The sequence below is a fragment of the Saccopteryx bilineata genome, chromosome 3 (genome assembly GCF_036850765.1).
Source record: "Saccopteryx bilineata isolate mSacBil1 chromosome 3, mSacBil1_pri_phased_curated, whole genome shotgun sequence".
Lineage (NCBI taxonomy): Eukaryota > Metazoa > Chordata > Mammalia > Chiroptera > Emballonuridae > Saccopteryx > Saccopteryx bilineata.
In genome coordinates this window covers 205,483,341-205,500,806 of record NC_089492.1, presented here as the reverse complement: position 1 = coordinate 205,500,806, position 17,466 = coordinate 205,483,341, and the positions used below count along the sequence as shown (strand labels likewise).

At 42.5% G+C, this 17,466-nt stretch overlaps 1 protein-coding gene across 1 annotated transcript in view; it reads left to right on the top strand.

The window, feature by feature from the left end:
• ZNF644 (zinc finger protein 644) overlaps nucleotides 1-17,466 on the top strand; it is a 130,078-nt gene that overhangs the window by 33,981 nt on the left and 78,631 nt on the right.

The window sequence follows — 17,466 nt, the reverse complement described above, 5'->3', positions numbered from 1 at the left end:
TTTATTTATTTTTTGTATTTTTCTGAGGATGGAAATGGGGAGGCAGTCAGACAGACTCCCGCATGTGCCTGACCGGGATCCACCTGGCATGCCTACCGGGGGAATGCTCTGCCCATCTGGCGTGTTGCTCTGTTACAACCAGAGCCATTCTAGCAACTGGGGCAGAGGCCATGGGGCCATCCTTAGTGCCCGGGGTGGCTTTGCTCCGGTGGAGCCTTGGCTGCGGGAGGGGAAGTGAGAGACGGAGAGGAGGGAGAGGGGGAGGGGTGGAGAAGTAGATGGGCGCTTCTCCTGTGTGCTCTGGCCAGGAATCGAACCCAGGAATCCTGCACACCAGGCCAATGACTCCTACGGGTCTACCATATCATGCTTTTTACTTAAAAAAAATTTAATTTCTTTTGAAGGCTGATGAACAGGAGACACCAAATCTTTTTTGCCTGCAAACTACTACCTTCTTTATTAGATCCAGCTAATAACACTGTTTTGTCTTTTTCCAAATAGCTCCAGATATATGGAAAAGATTTATATAGGCAGATGGGGATCCTCAAACCCCTCAGCGAGATCTTCTGAGCATGGCTTTTAAGATACCTAGAGGCAGAAAAAGCCCAATAGAGATCAGGGGAACTACACCCTTAAAGGCTCGAACGCCCCAAAGGGGTCTCATAGGATTAATCTTCGTGGATTAGTCTGCGGGCCGCACAAAATTGTTTGGTGGGCCGCGAGTTTGAGACCCCTGATTTAAGGAGACTATAGATTCCACCTGGGTGCCCCTTCCCCATGTTGGGATTGATACTTTCTCAGGAAAGTAAGTTGGGGCCCTGGTCGGTTGGCTCAGTGGTAGAGTGTCGACCCAGTGTGTGGATGTCCCAGGTTCGATTCCCAGTCAGGGCACTTAGGAGAAGCGACCATTTGCTTCTCTACCCCTACCCCTCACTTTTCTCTCTTTCTCTCTCTCTCTTCCCCTCCCTCAGCCATGGCTTGATTGGACCGAGTTGACCTCGGGCACTGAGGATGGCTCCATGACCTCTGCCTCAGGCACTAAGAAGAGCTTGGTTGCTGAGCAACGGAGCTCTGCCCCAGATGGGCAGGATATCACTCCCTAGTGGGCTTGCCAGGTGGATCCTGGTCAGGGCGCATGCAGGAGTGTGTCTTTGCCTTCCCTTCTTTCTGAATAAAAAAAAGTAAGTTGGATTTTTGGAGGACTTCACCTCATTTATTTCCTTTCTTTTAGGGTTCACCATCAGTAGTTCCCTAATATCTGAGAGCTGTCATTTCATGTACATTTCTGGTTTCTAAGGGTATTCAGGTAGAGGGCAAACTAAATATCTGTTACTCTCTCCATCTTGGCCCTTGTATTTCTTCTCTTTTTTTTTTAATTTTTTTTATTTTTTTTCATTTTTCTGAAGCTGGAAATGGGGAGAGACAGTCAGACAGACTCCCGCAAGCGCCCGACCAGGATCCACCTGGCACGCCCACCAGGGGCGAAGTTCTGCCCACCAGGGGGCGATGCTCTGCCCATCCTGGGCGTTGCCATGTTGCGACCAGAGCCACTCTAGCGCCTGAGGCAGAGGCCACAGAACCATCCCCAGCGCCCGGGCCATCTTTGCTCCAATGGAGCCTTGGCTGCGGGAGGGGAAGAGAGAGACAGAGAGGAAAGCGCGGCGGAGGGGTGGAGAAGCAAATGGGCGCTTCTCCTGTGTGCTCTGGCCGGAATCGAACCCGGGTCCTCCGCACGCTAGGCCGACGCTCTACCGCTGAGCCAACTGGCCAGGGCTTGTATTTATTTTCTTTCTCAACATTTATTTTTTAAATTGTGGTAAAATACATAACATTAAATTTACCACCTTAAACATTTTTAAGTGTACAGTTCAGGTGTGTTAAGAATGTTTGCATTGTTGTGTGGCAGGTCTCTAGAACATTTGTAAAACTGAAACTTTATACCCATTAAACACTAATTTTTGTTTCCCTTACTCCCAATCCTTGGTAATTACCTATTTTTTTCTGATTTCTTACTACTTCAGATACTTTACATCAGTGGAATCATATGGTATTTGTCCTTTTGTGTTTGGTGTATTTCAGTGGTCCCCAACCTTTTTTGGGCCACAGACCATTTTCATGTCAGGAAATATTTTCATGGACCGGCCTTTAGGGTGGGACGGATAAATGTATCACATGACCTAGACAAGCATCAAGAGTGAGCCTTAGATGTATGTAACAGAGGGAATCTGGTCATTTTGTTAAAAATAAAACATCGTTCAGACTTAAATATAAATAAAACAGAAATAATGTAAGTTATTTCTTCTTTCTCTGTGGACTGGTACCAAATGGCTCACAGACTGGTACCGATCTGCGGCCCTGGGGGTTGGGGACTACTGGTGTATTTCACTTAATGTTCCTAAGGTTTATCCATAATGTAATGTTACAGTATTGCCTTTTTATTATTTTTTTAAATTTTATTTATTTATTTTTGAGAGAGGCAGGGGGGAGAAAAAGAGAGAGAGAGAGAGAGAGAGAGAGAGAGAGGGGGAGGGAAGGAGGGAGACAGGAACATTGAACTGCTCCTGTACATGCCCTGACCAGGGAATCAAACCAGAAACTTTTATGCTCCGGGATGATACTCCAACCAACCCAGCTATCTGGCCAGGGCTTAATTTATTTACTTACAGACAGAGAGGGGAAGGGAGTGAGAGGAGAGGGGGAAGGGAAGCATTCATTTGTTGTTCCACTCAGTCCTGAGTTCTTTTGTTGATTCCCCTGTGTGCCCTAATTAGAGATCAAACCTGCAACCTTGTTTCATGATGATGCTCTTAACCAATTCAGTTAACAGGTGGGGCCAGGATTTTCTTCTTTTTAAAGGCTGCATAATATTCCATTGCGTGTATGTACCACATTTCTTTTATCCATTCACCTGTCAGTGGACATTCAAGTTACTTTCATCTCTTGGCTATTGTGAGTAATGCTGCAGTGAGTTTGGGCATATAAATATCTGAGATCCTACTTTGAATTCTTTTGGATATATATCAAGAGCTGGGATTGCTGGATCATATTGGAATTCTGTTTTTAATTTCTTGAGGAACTACTATACTAATTTCCATAATGGTTGTGCCATTTATATTCTCACCAACAATGCACAAGAACTCCAATTCTTTGCATCCTAGTCAACACTTGTGATTGTGTCCACTCTTTTAGATGTGAAATGTCTCATTGTGATTTTTTTTAAAGTAAATTTTTATTTTAATGGGGTGACATCAATAAATCAGGGTACATATATTCAAAGAAAACATTTCTAGGTTATCTTGTCATTTAGTTCTGTTGCATACCCAATCACCCAAAGAGAGATCGTCCTCTGTCACCCTCTATCCAGTTTTCTTTGTACCCCTCCCTCTCCCCTTCCCCCTCTCCCCCCTTCCCTCCCCCCCCCCCCCCCGTAACCACCCCACTCCTGTCCATGTCTCTTAGTCTCGCTTTTATGTTCCACCAATGTATGGACTCCTGCAGTTCTTGTTTTTTTCTGATTCGCTTATTTCACTCCGCATAATGTTATCAAGGTTCCACCATTCTGCTGTAAGTGATCCGATGTCATTGTTTCTTCTAGCTGAATAGTATACCATGGTGTATATGTGCCCCATCTTCTTTATCCAGTCTTCTATTTTTTTTACAGTGACTAAAAGCCTTGAAGCAAACTCTTGGCCAATACAGCAAGAATCCATAAAAGAGTAGTGTCCTTGCCTAACCTGTGGTAGCACAGTGGATAAAGCGTCGACCTGGAAATACTGAGGTCGCCGGTTCGAAACCCTGGGCTTGCCTGGTCAAGGCACATATGGGAGTTGATGCTTCCAGCTCCTCCCCCCTTCTCTCTCTCTCTCTTTCTCTCTCTCTCTCTCTCTTCTCTCTCTCTCCTCTCTAAAAATGAATAAATAAAAAAAGAAAAAAAATTATTAAAAAAAAAAAAAGAAAACAAAACTTTAAAAAAAAAAAAAAAAAAGTGTAGTGTCCTTAACATGTTCACCAAGTCTAAATTGGCCCCATCACCATGCCAAATCCCTGAAAAATGCAACCCAACCACAGTTCAGTCTGTTAGGAGCTGTCACAGGGAGCAGGAGTCCAGAAAAACTCCACACAGGAAAAGTCCGCATGGCACTGGAATTGTCACCATTCTATACTTTGCAGTTCATGTCCAAGTCCCAATGACTGCTGCTTCTAGCTGGTAATGATTCAGGTAGACTGGAAAAGCCATTTGCAGCATGCGTGGATATGGAGCTTCTGTTCTCCTCTGCCTGGAGAGTTGAGACCAGGTTGCTTTTCCCTGGAGCTCTGCGACTGTGGCATGGTAAAGAGAACCTTGGGATACACTAAGCTGGGTGGCAAAGGTAAATTCATAATACAAGTTGGCCAAAGGAGGAAAGAGAGCTCTAAATTAGGAGTAGGTCCCAGCCTGAAATATGAGTGGGACATTGAGGTAGGAGGGATAAAGGAAACCCTATATATTAAGCAAAGCAGCAGAAAATAGGACTATCAACACCCACAACAGGGATCTTTGAGGGAAGAAGAAAAAACTTGACTATTCAGGCAATACATAGTTAAGTGGGCCTTGTGCAAATGAGATCAGTTTACCTGCTTCTTGGAAGAAATACCCTAGGCTCGCCCACAGTGTCATAGATGGGGTCGACGGCCCTGGGCACCTTCAGCCTTCAGTGGCAAACCCCAGCTTTCTGGGCAAGGTTAGGTCATAGGTGGCTGGAGCAGGGCTGGAAGAGACTGAACCCTCCCTTAGAGGAGCAAGGGGGAAGCCTACCTTCCAGTGTCCCTGTTTCCTCACAGCAGAGGGATGTAAGCCTGGCAGGCTTTAGCTCAATGACCTTCCTTTCCACTATTGAAGCAGGACCCAGATGGCATCCTATGAGACCCCTTTGGGGCGTTCGAGCCTTTAAGGGTGTAGTTCCCCTGATCTCTATTGGGCTTTTTCTGCCTCTAGGTATCTTAAAAGTCATGCTCAGAAGATCTCGCTGAGGGGTTTGAGGATCCCCATCCGCCTATATAAATCTTTTCCATATATCTGGAGCTATTTGGAAAAAGACAAAACAGTGTTATTAGCTGGATCTAATAGAGAAGGTAGTAGTTTGCAGGCGAAAAAGATTTGGTGTCTCCTGTTCATCAGCCTTCAAAAGAAATTAAAAATTTTTTAAGTAAAAAGCATGATATGGTAGACCCGTAGGAGTCATTGGCCTGGTGTGCAGGATTCCCGGGTTCGATTCCTGGCCAGAGCACACAGGAGAAGCGCCCATCTACTTCTCCACCCCTCCCCCTCCCCCTCTCCCTCCTCTCCGTCTCTCACTTCCCTTCCCGCAGCCAAGCCTCCACTGGAGCAAAGCCACCCGGGGCACTAAGGATGGCCCCATGGCCTCTGCCCCAGTTGCTAGAATGGCTCTGGTTGTAACAGAGCAACACCCCAGATGGGCAGAGCATTTCCCCCTGGTAGGCATGCCAGGTGGATCTCGGTCAGGCACATGTGGGAGTCTGTCTGACTGCCTCCCCATTTCCATCCTCAGAAAAATACAAAAAATAAATAAATAAAAGAAAAAATACAAAAAATAAAAAAAGAATAAAATATAAAAAATAAATAAAAGGGCATTCCCTTGTGCTAAAGCTCCAGGGAGCATGGAGTGAGCTTGAGTATGTCCTATGAAACATGGAGCTCTATGTTGACATATAAGTCTTTGAAGAAGGAGGAACTGCTGAAATAGTTCATCAGCATTTGTCCCGAAGACAGCAGTCTTTATAGTAGAAACACCATAGGTAAATATTTGCTGTGTGTCTATAGATTAAAGGGGGAATATGGCAAATGCTGAAGAGCCATGCTCTTTGTGCCCCTCTCCTCCCCCCACCCTGTACCCCCAACACTGTTGTCCATTTCTCTGAGTCTCATCTTTATGTCCCACCTATGTATGGAATCATATAGTTCTTAGTTTTTTCTGATTTACTTCTTTCACTCAGTATAATGTTATCAAGGCCCATCCATGTTGTTGTAAAAGATCCTATGTCATCATTTCTTATGGCTGAGTAGTATTCCATAGTATATATATACCAAAGCTTTTTAATCCACTCGTCCTCTGATGGACACATGGGCTGTTTCCAGATCTTTGCTATTGTGAACAATGCTGCCATAAACATGGGGGTGCATTTCTTCTTTTCAAACGGTGCTATGGTGTTCTTGGGGTATACTCCTAACAGTGGTATAGCTGGGTCAAAAGGCAGTTCGATTTTTAATTTCTTGAGGAATCTCCATACTGTTTTCCACAGTGGCTGCACCAGTCTGCATTCCCACCAGCAGTGCAGGAGGGTTTTCTTTTCTCCACATCCTCACCAGCACTTATTCTGTGTTGTTTTATTGATGAGCGCCATTCTGACTTGTGTGAGGTGATATCTCATTGTGGTTTTAATTTGCATTTCTCTAATCATTAGTGATGTTGAACATTTTTTCATATGCCTATTAGCCATCTGTGTGTCCTCTTTGGAGAAGTGTCTATTCATTTCTTTTGCCCATTTTTGAATTGGATTGTTTGTCTTCCTGGAATTAAGTTTTACAAGTTCTTTATGAATTTTGGTTATTAACCCCTTATCAGATGCATTGTCAAATATATTCTCCCATTGTGTAGTTTGTCTTTTTATTCTGTTCTTATTGTCTTTAGCTGTGCAGAAGCTTTATAGTTTGATAAAGTCCCATTTGTTTATCCTGTCTTTTATTTCACTTGCCTGTGGAGACAAATCGGCAAATATATTGCTGCAACAGATGTCAGAGAGCTTACTGCCTATATTTTCTTCTGAGATGCTTATGGTTTCACGGCTTACATTTAAGTCTTTTATCCATTTTGAGTTTATTTTTGTGAGTGGTGTTAGTTGGTGGTCTAGTTTCTTTTTTTTGCAGGTAGCTGTCCAATTTTCCCAACACCATTTGTTGAAGAGGCTGTCTTTACTCCATTGTATTTCCTTACCTCCTTTGTCAAATATCAGTTGTCCATAGAACTGTGGGTTTATTTCTGGGTTCTCTGTTCTGTTCCATTGATCTATGTGCCTGTTATTATGCCAGTACCATGCTGTTTTGAGTACAATGGCCTTATAATATAACTTGATATCCAGAAGTGTGATACCTCCCGCTTTATTCTTCCTTTTCAAGATTGATGAGGCTATTCGTGTTCTCTTTTGGTTCCATATAAATTTTTGGAATATGTGTTCTATATCTTTGAAGTAAGTCATCGGTATTTTAATCGCTATTGCATTGAATTTATAAATTGCTTTGGGTAATATAGACATTTTAATGATGTTTATTCTTCCTAACCATGAGCACGGTATATGCCTCCACTTATTCGTATCTTCCCTGATTTCTTTTATCAATGTTTTATAATTTTCCGAGTACAAGTCTTTAATCTCCTTGGTTAGATTTATTCCTAGGTATTTTATTTTTTTGGTTGCAATGGTAAAGGGGATTGATTCCTTGATTTCTCTTTCTGACAGTTCATTATTAGTGTATAAAAATGCCTCTGATTTCTGAATATTGATTTTATATCCTGCCACCTTGCCGAATTCATTTATTAGGTCTACTAGTTTTTTGACTGAGACTTTAGGGTTTTCTATATACAATATCATATCATCTGCAAATAATGATAGTTTTACTTCTTAATTTCCAATTCGGATGCCTTTTCTTTCTTTTTCTTTTCTGTGGCTAGGACTTCCAGAACTATGTTGAATAAGAGTGGTGAAAGGGGGCACCCCTGCCTTGTTCCTGATCTTAAGGGGATTGCTTTTAATTTTTGCCCATTGAGTATATTGGCTGTGGGTTTGTCATAGATGGCCTTTATCATGTTGAGGTATGTTCCCTGTATTCCCACTTTGCTGGGAGTTTTGATCATGAATGGGCGCTGGACTTTATCAAATGCTTTTTCTGCATCTATTGAAATTATCATGTGGTTTTTCTCCTTTCTTTTGTTTATGTGATGAATCACATTGATTGATTTGCGAATATTGTACCAGCCTTAACTCCCCAGAATAAATCCCACTTGATCATGGTGTATGATTTTTTTCATATATTGCTGTATCTGGTTTGCTAATATTTTGTTGAGGATTTTTGCATCTAAGTTCATCAGGGATATTGGCCTATAATTTTCTTTTTTTGTGTTGTCTTTGCCTGGTTTTGAAATCAGAATTATGCTCGCCTCATAAAAGGAGTTTGGAAGTCTTCCTTCCTCTTGAATTTTTTGAAATAGCTTGAGAAGGATAGGAGTTAGTTCTTCTTTGAATATTTGGTAGAATTCACTTGTGAAGCCATCAGGCCCAGGACTTTTCTTTTTGGGGAGTTTTTTGATAGCTGTTTGAATCTCATTTGTTGTAATTGGTCTGTTTAGGTTTTCTGATTCTTCCAGATTGATTTTTGGAAGATTATATGATTCAAGGAATTTGTCCATTTCATCTAGGATGTCTAGTTTTTTGGCGTACAGTTTTTCATAGTATTTTCTTACAATATTTTGTATTTCTGTTGTGTACTGCAGTTGTTATTTCGAGTTGATCTAATATGTCCTTTAAGTCTGCTGTTTCTTTGTTGATTTTCTTTCTTGAGGATCTATCTAATGATGTTAATGGGGTATTGAAATCCCCTACTATTATAGTATTGCTGTTGATCTTGCCCTTTAAGTCCATCAAAGTCTGCTTTATATATTTAGGTGCTCCTATATTAGGTGTGTAGATATTTATAATGGTTATATCTTCCTTTTCGATTTCTCCCTTTATCATTATGTAGTGACCTTCTTTATCTCTAACTATGGTCTTGGTTTTAAAGTCCGTTTTGTCTGATATAAGTATTGCTACCCCAGCTTTTTTTTCATTTCCATTTGTGTGAAATATTTTTTTCCATCCTTTTATCTTCAGTCTGTGTGCATCTTTTGATTTAAGGTGTGTCTCTTGTAGACAGTATATGTATGGGTCCTGTTTTCTTATCTACGCAGCTACCCTATGTCTCTTGATCGGATCATTTAATCTATTAACATTTAAGATTATTACTGATATGTAATTGTTTTTTGCCATTTTTTTTCTTTGAAACTGTATTCCTCTTTTGCTATATTCTTTTTTTCCTTTGATCTTTTTACAACAGGTCCCTTAGTATTTCTTGCAGCCTTGGTTTGGTTGCAGTGAATTCCTTGAGGTTTTTTTTGTTTGTAAAGCTTTTTATTTTTCCTTCAATTTTAAGTGATACCCTTGCTGGATAAAGTAGTCTTGGTTGTAGGTTCTTGTTCTGCATTACTTTGAATATTTCTTGCCATTCTCTTCTGGCCTCAAGTGTTTCTGTTGAGAAGTCAGAAGTCATCCTTATGGGGGCTCCTTTGTAGGTGATAGTCTTTTTTTCTCTAGCAGCTTTTAATATTTTCTCTTTATCATTTAGCTTTGGTATTTTAATTATGATGTGTCTTGGTGTTGGTTTCTTTGGGTTTCTCCTTAATGGAGTTCTCTGTTCTTCCTGAACATGTGTAATGTTTTCCTGCCTTAATTGGGGGAAGTTTTCTGCTATAATATGTTTGAACAAAGTCTCTATCTCTTGTTCTTTCTCTTTTTCTTCAGGAACCCCTATGATGCGGATGTTATTTCTCTTCATGTTGTCACAGAGCTCTCTTAGAGTTTCCTCAGACTTTTTGAGTCTCTTTTCTTTTTTCTACTCTGCTTCCGTGCCTTTATTTATTGTGTCCTCTAACTCACTGATTCGATTCTCTGCTTCATCCATCCTGCTTTTAATTCCTTCCATTGTATTCTTTATTTCAGATATTGTATTTGTCATTTCTGACTGATTTTTTTATTATTTCAATGTCCTTTTTTATATTTGTTATCTCTTTATGTAGGTTTTCGTAATGGCCATCTATGATTGTTCTGATATCTTTGAGCATCCTAACAATCGTTATTTTAAACTGTGTGTCTGGTAATTTGGTTATATCTGATTCACTTAGGTCCTTTTCTGGGGATTTCTCTTGGTTTATTTGTGTTGTATTTTTCTGCCTCCGCATTTTCTCTTCACAGGAGTGGCTATGATCAGGTGCTCGGGTTTACAAGTGTTGGTGGCCTTGGCCTTTGCCCCGCCCCCGTGTGTGATGTCATGCTCGGTCCTGAGGGCACTAGCGAGCACCTTTACTCAGCTGCGAGTCTCCGCCTGTTTCTGGGCTTTCGTCCTGCCCTTGCAGGAGGAGCCCACTCAAGGAATGGCTGCTAACCTTGGCTCTACCGCCGGACAGGGCTGCATTCCCAAGCTCAGCTCAGTAGCGGAACTCTGCCTCTTCTGGGCTTTTGGCTCCACCCCCACAGGAGGAGCTGGCTACCAAGTCAGACCGCAATCCTGGGTTGCACGGGTGGGACAAGGCTGTGCTCTGCCCTTGCTCAGGGGCTGGTCTCCATCCTTTCCCCCCCGCAGGCTGGATTACAGGCTGCTGGCAGCTGAGCTTGACCACTTTTGCACGCCCCCTTCTCCCCAGCTGGGCAAGACTGAGCTCACACCTGAGCCCAGCGGTGGCCAGCTGGTTTCCGCCCCTGCCAGCAGAACCGAGCTTTTGTCTCCCACTGCCGCCGCCCTCCGGCGCATCCTCAGCCGTGTGGGTGGGGGCCTTGCAGCTCGGACCCTAAGACTCACTACTGTAGACCCAAAAGCTCCCTCCTTCTATGCGACTCTGCTCTGAATGCTGCGGGGGAGCTTGTTTGGCTGCTCTCCTGCTTCCCTTTGCTGGTGTTGCTGTTTCTGGGGGAAATATTCACTTCATCTTTGGGGAGTGACTCATCCCAGGGGTTAGGGTGGCTGTCTCCCAAAATGCTTCTCCCTGTGCCTCCTAGATTACACTCTCTTCCTGTTACTCTGGTCTTCTCCTCTCTCCCCCCATCCCCAGGAGCCCCGGGTGGGTGGTTATAAGAGAGATGTTCTGCGCGGTCCCTTTAAGAAGGATCCTGGGTCTGAGAAATCAGACTCTTTCTCGAAAAAACAGTATCCCGACTTGTTTCCAGCTAAATACTGTCCTCACGCCTCTTCTGGGCTCTGGGGCTTTAGGCTAGGGCTTTGTTCCTGGGGTTCAGGACCCTTCCCCCTCTGCTAAACTCACTTTCTGCCACGCGAGTCTCTCCCTGCTGCCGTTCGCTCTGGGGACCTGGGCAGCCCTCCCCGCGTTTCCCCGTTTCCGGTTTTTTCTACCAGTCTCTGTGCGGCTTCTTCAGCGTTCCTTGGTTGAAGAGTCCTATTAATTTAGTCCAAAGTTGGTTTTTCCAGATGCTAGTTCATAAAATTAGTTTGTAATCCATTTTAGTTCTGGTAGGTAGATGTTGGTATGTCCGCCTACTCCAGCGCCATCTTGTCTCTCTCATTGTGATTTTGATTTGCATTTCTCTTACGATTAGGAAGATTGAACATCTTTTTGTATACTTGCTGCATAATTGTATATCTATTTTGGATATTTGTCTAATCAAATCCCTTGCCCACTTTTTGAGTTTGTTGGAATTTTTAATGTTGAGTTTTAGATATTCCTTTTGTATTTTGGATATTAACCCCTTATCAGAGATATGATTTGCAAAAGATTATTCTCCCTTTCTGTAGATTGCCTTTTTCCTTCTGTTGATTATTTCCTTTGATGTGCAGAAGATTTTGGTAGGTATTGCATTGATTTTAGATCACTTTGGGTTGTATGGACATTTTAACAATATTAAGTCTTCTAGTCCATGAATTTGGTATGTGTCTCCATTTATTTTTATCTTCTTTGGTTTATTTTAGTAATGTTTTGTAGTTTTTCCATAAATAAGTGTTTTGCCTCTTTGATTAAGTTTATTCCCAAGTATTTTATATTTTTTGATGCTTTATAAATGAGATTGTTTTCATAATTTTGTGTTTTGGATTGATCATTATTAGTATATAGAAACAACTGATTTTCATAGGTTGATTTAATATACTGCAATTTTGCTGAAATCACTAATTTTAGCAGGTTTTTTAAAGAATCTGTAGAATTTTCTACCTAAAATGTTATTTTCTACTTGAAGATCATGTTATATGCAAACATAATTTTATTTCTTCTTTCCTATTTGGATGCCTTTTATTTCTTTTTCTTACTTATTTTCTTATTTCTTTTTCTTACTTATTTGCTCTTCCAGTACTGTGTTAGATAGTAGTACATATTTATTAAGTGGGCATCCTAATCTTCTTGATCTTAGAGAAAAAGTTTTCGGCCTTTCACAATTAGGTATGATGTTAACTGTGTGGTTTCCCCATATGGCTTTGGTTATCTTGAGGTAGTTTCCTTCTGTTCTTAGTTTGGTGAGTGTCTCTATCATGTTTTTTCAGCATCAGCTGAGGTGATTGTGATTTGTCCTTCATTCTGTTAATGTGTGTTGCATTGCTTGATTTTCATTTGTTGAAACATCCTTGTATTCCAGGAATAAATTCAACTTGATCCTTGTGTATGATTCTTATAATGTGCTGTTTAACTTGGTTTTCTGAGGATTTTTGTTCAGGACTTTTGCTAAATATTCATCAGTCATACCGGATTAGGGCCCACCCTTATGATCTCATTTAACTTCATTTATCTCCTTAAATGCCCTATCTCTAAATATCCAGTCACATCAGGTGTTAGGGCTTCAACATATGAATTTTATAGGAACACAATTCAGTTCATACATCTTTTATGTAGTGTTTATAATTTATTTCCTAGAGAACTTACTGTAGGGTATTTTTCCCCACCGAGGAGAAAGGAAGAGGGCTTGAAGCCACAAAGTGTGGAATAGTAAACGGCTTTATTGAGTACAGAGCATGCATCCCACCTGGCAAGGTTCCCTGGCCCCGAGATAAGATGGAGGCTAGGGAAGTTGCATGGATTAAACTGCGTGGGAGATATTTAAAGGGTCCCTCTAGGGAAGTCGAGCTAACATGACGTGGTGAAATCCCACTGGCTGGTAGACGGTCGCTTTTTTCCAAATGGTTTCTTTGAAGCCTCTTTTGGCGCGCTTGGTTGTGGGCAGTCCTAGCCAAAGTTCGCGGGTCTGAGTTCCCCACGTGACCATCCCCCATTATCCACCGACCTTACATTCTGACCTTTTGTGTTAAATAGAAAAGGGGCACCGTTTATTCGTCTGGCTACTTCCTGCTGAATAGGGGTGTTGTGGGGGGGATTGGAAGATGGTGGCTTTGAGGGGTGTCAGGAGGAACAACTGTGTGGCTGTGATTGGAGAAACTTCACGGATGCGGTCCTGTAAGGATTTAAAAAAAAAGAGGAGTAATAGGGGAATTTGCAGAGTCCAGCCTTTTGGTGAACTGGAGATGGATGGAGTCCAGTGGTTCCAACTGCCAGAGGTCCTATAAGGAGGCAAACTTGAGGCAGAACTGCATGTCAGGAGTGGTGTAAAGAGAGGAAAGGAGGAGGGTCCCATCCATTCCCATAACCGAGACCTGTGAGGGTACTAGAGGTCCAGAGTGTGATGGCAAAACAGAGAAGACAGCCCCCGTGTCCACAAGAAATGAGATGGACTTACCCATTAGTTGCAGCATACCCTGGGTTCTCCGATCCAGGCCGTGTCCTAGGAGTTCGAGCAATGCACCCACCTGGCTGGATTGGCCTTGCCATTCGGGCGGCTTGTCTTCCACGTAGAGGCGCTGAGGAAAAACCTGTTACCCAAAGGGGCAATCACTCCGCCAGTGACCGGGCTGCTTGCAGTCAGGGCAGGACTCAGTGGGCAGCCGCGGGCCGGGGCCCTGCCGGGACCAGTGGTCCTGCTTGCCACACTTAAAGCAAGGTGCTGGTGGCTCTGCTGGTCTCAGGGTTGCCACAAGAGTTTGGGTTTGGAGCGTTACTTTCTGCTGCATGCGGGCCTGGCAAACAGCCTTGGCTTGTTTCTACTAGTTGGGACTGTTAAAAACTTTAAATGCCATGTTCACAGGCTCCAGATAGGGGTTTGGGGGATTGGGAATAAGAGGAGGGGGACTCGTGGGGAGCCCGGCACCCAGATCCTACAGGAAACGCTGGAGCCAAAGGCAGGACAGGGCCAGAACTTCCTGCAAGAAAATTGGGGTTGGATGTCCTGAAAACCAGTGTAAGAGCCAATGCCAGGCTGAGAATGGCCTGACGGAGGAGGGACTTAAGAACACAGTGAAGGGAGGGGCCCCTGTCCAGCAGGGGAGGAGAAAGGGATGGTAGTGGTGAATAAGAAACAGGTTTTTGAGAAGGGAGGGGAGGGGGCTCTCAGAGGGAAGAGAAACCCGAGCACAAAAGAGGTCCGCAGAGGGACCAGAGAAAAGTCCCGAGAGAGAGGTGCCCCTGGGGGTCAGACAGGAGGGAGAGTTGGGAGTCTGTGGAGAAGGAAAGATCAGGAGTGGAGGTTTTAGGTGAGGTTTCTCTGGCCAGAAAAAGGCCTGCGCGGTGGAACAGGTGGCACAGAGATTAAGGACGGGTGCGCGAATAATTAGAAGCCATGTATGTAAGAGATCTCCAATCATTTCCCAGCTTTTTTGGCGATAGTTAAATTGGTGAGGGTGTTAACACCGAAAGTCCCTTCAGGAGGCTAATTCAGTGGGTTCTGTGGCCTGGCCACAGTGGAGAAGAACAGTCTCTTCTTCTTTAAGGAGGGAGATTCCTGTGCCCCCACAGCCGCCCTCAGTCCTTGGAGTGGTCAGATTTGAGTATTAGCGTCCTAAAAACTCAAGGTCTGGCCATGGACATAAAAGGTAAAGTGGATGTGCTTGGGGACAAGCACACGCACTTGGATGGACGGAAAAGACTTCCATTACATAGCTACGGTTTTGGACAGGGAGTCTCGGAGGAAAGAACTGAGAGGAAGGTGGAGGCAGGGGACTTACTGTCCCATGCGCCGAAGTGGGTGGAAGGTCGGAGATCCTGATTCTTTCTCCTGGTTCTTTCTCGGAGGGGACAAGGAAGAGGAGCAGTCTTTGTGGACTTCTACTCCTCCCCGGTTTTCGGCAACAAAATGTAAGGTATTTTTCCCCACCAAGAAGGAAAGAAGAGGGCTCGAAGCCACAAAGTGTGGAATAGTAAACTGCTTTATTGAGTACAGAGTGCGCATCCCGCCCAGCAAAGTTCCCTGGCCCCGAGGTAAAATGGAGGCCAGGGAAGTTGCACAGATTAAACCTCGTGGGAGATATTTAAAGGGGTCCCTCTAGGGAAGTCGAGCTAACATGACGTGGTGAAATCCCACTGGTTGGTAGACGGTCGCTTTTTTCCAAACGGTTCCTGTGAAGCCTTTTGGCGTGCTTGGTTGTGGGCGGTCCTAGCCAAAGTTTGCAGGTCTGAGTTCCCCACGTGACCATCCCCCATTATCCACCGACCTTACACCTACCATCCTCAATATATTGTATTAGTTTCCTATGTTTGTTTTAACAAATTATTACAAACTAGATGGCTTAAAACAACAGGAACTTGTTCTTTCATAGTTCTAGAAGCAGGAGTTTGAAATCAGTATTATTAGACAGAAATTAAGGTTTCAGCTGGGTTCTCTCTCTGGAGGCTCTAGAAGAAAACCCATCCCTTGCCTCTTTCAGTTCTGGTGGCTGCTGGCATTCCTGGCTGTGGCTGCAGTCTTTAAGGCCATTGATTTCAAATCTCTTTGTGTTCTGTTTTTACCTTCTCTGAATGTACAGTGGTACCTTGACACACGAACACATTAAATCATGAGCAGTTTGAGAGACGAGCAATCACTTGTGGGATTTTTTGCTTTAAGTCTCGAGTGGATATTTGAATCACGAGTTTCTGCCACCCTCCACTAGATAGCCTGCCGAACATTCTGAAAAGGAGGAAGAAACAAACTTCCATGTATAGGTTTTTGTTGAAATGGCCTCTAAGTGAAAGCGAGGAAAATGGCGAGAAAGCCAAAAGTCAGTGAAGAAAATGATGATTTTTGGGCAAATTAGTTTGTAAAATATGTATTTTCTGAGCTTGCTCACTTTTATTGTTAAAAATGGTGCTGGGCAGCTGTGTGTGAAATTGCTAATTACCTTCCTGCTTGGGAAGGGCCGTTTTATGCTAATATATCCTCCCCCTCTGCCAGCATCTTCACCTGACCTTGAAGGTAAATATACTTTATAAGCCAGTTTATTTCTTTACATTGTCTCTTATGTTTGTGTGTGTGTATGTACTTGTTATTTATAAAATACATTTTCTTATTTAAAAGCATGTAAAACAAAAAATTCATGTGGTTTCTGGGGGCTGGAATGGATTAGTTGCATTCCCATTAATTTAAATGGGGAAATTCTATTTGACACACAAGCAAATTGAGTCATGAACTCTGCCATGAAACAAATTAAGCTCTTGTGTCAAGGCACCACTGTAGTCAGATTTCCCCATCTCCGTCTCTATAAGGAAACATGTGATTGTACTTAGGGCTCACCCAGATAATACAAGACCTTTAATCATTTCAACAAAGATCTTTTTCAGGGGATGGGGGAACATATAAGGTAACAACATTCAGAGGTTCCCAGGATTAGGATTTGGATATTTTTTATGGGGCCACTTATCAGCCTATCACACTTTTACTGCTCTCACTTTCACTTATAGTTTAGTTTGTAATAGGTCCCACTGTCCAGTTCTGGGTGGTGGCTGAAGTTCATGACTCAATTTGCTCGTGTGTCAAATAGAATTTCCCCATTTAAATTAATGGGAATGCAACTAATCTGTTCTAGCTCCCAGAAACCACATGAATTTTTTGTTTTATATGCTTTTAAATAAGAAAATGTATTTTATAAATAACAATTACATACACACACAGAAGAGAGAATGTAAATAGCAAATACATACACACACACACATAAGAGAGAATGTAAAAAAAAAAGAGAAAATATTTTTTTTTTTTCTCTGGACATTACGGAAAACTCTAGGTCTGTGGTTCTCAGTATATGGTCCTGGAAGTAGCAGCATCAACATTCTTTTAGGAACTTACTGGAAATGCAAATTATCAGGCTCCACTTTTAAACCTATCTAATCAGGAACTCTGAGTGTGGGGCATCTAGCAGTATGCTTATAATAACCCTGGATGATTCTGAGAATCACTTTTCTAGATTATGGACATTATTATTCAATAGTATTATATTTGTCTACCTGTCCAACACTTTCTGCGTAAGGCCAGTAATTAGTCTAGGAGTTCACAAACTGTTTTCTGTAACGATGCAAACATGATAGCCAGTAAAATTAATTAATTCATCCAAGAAAAGGTTATGCTTGACTGATTTTTGCCAGTTTTATTTTTACTTATGCATAGTTACTTCATTAAGTAACATGACTGAATCCAGAAGTAATGTGAATTTTTTTCCTCCGGTATTTGAAAATATGAATTCAGCTCATTAATCTGACTTTTACTTGTTTTTCTTCTATAGTCCTATGTACATTTTGGCATAAAACACAAAATTTCTGTAGTTTTCCATTCAACCTACATTGTTATGCTTTTATGACAAGCCCATCTAGT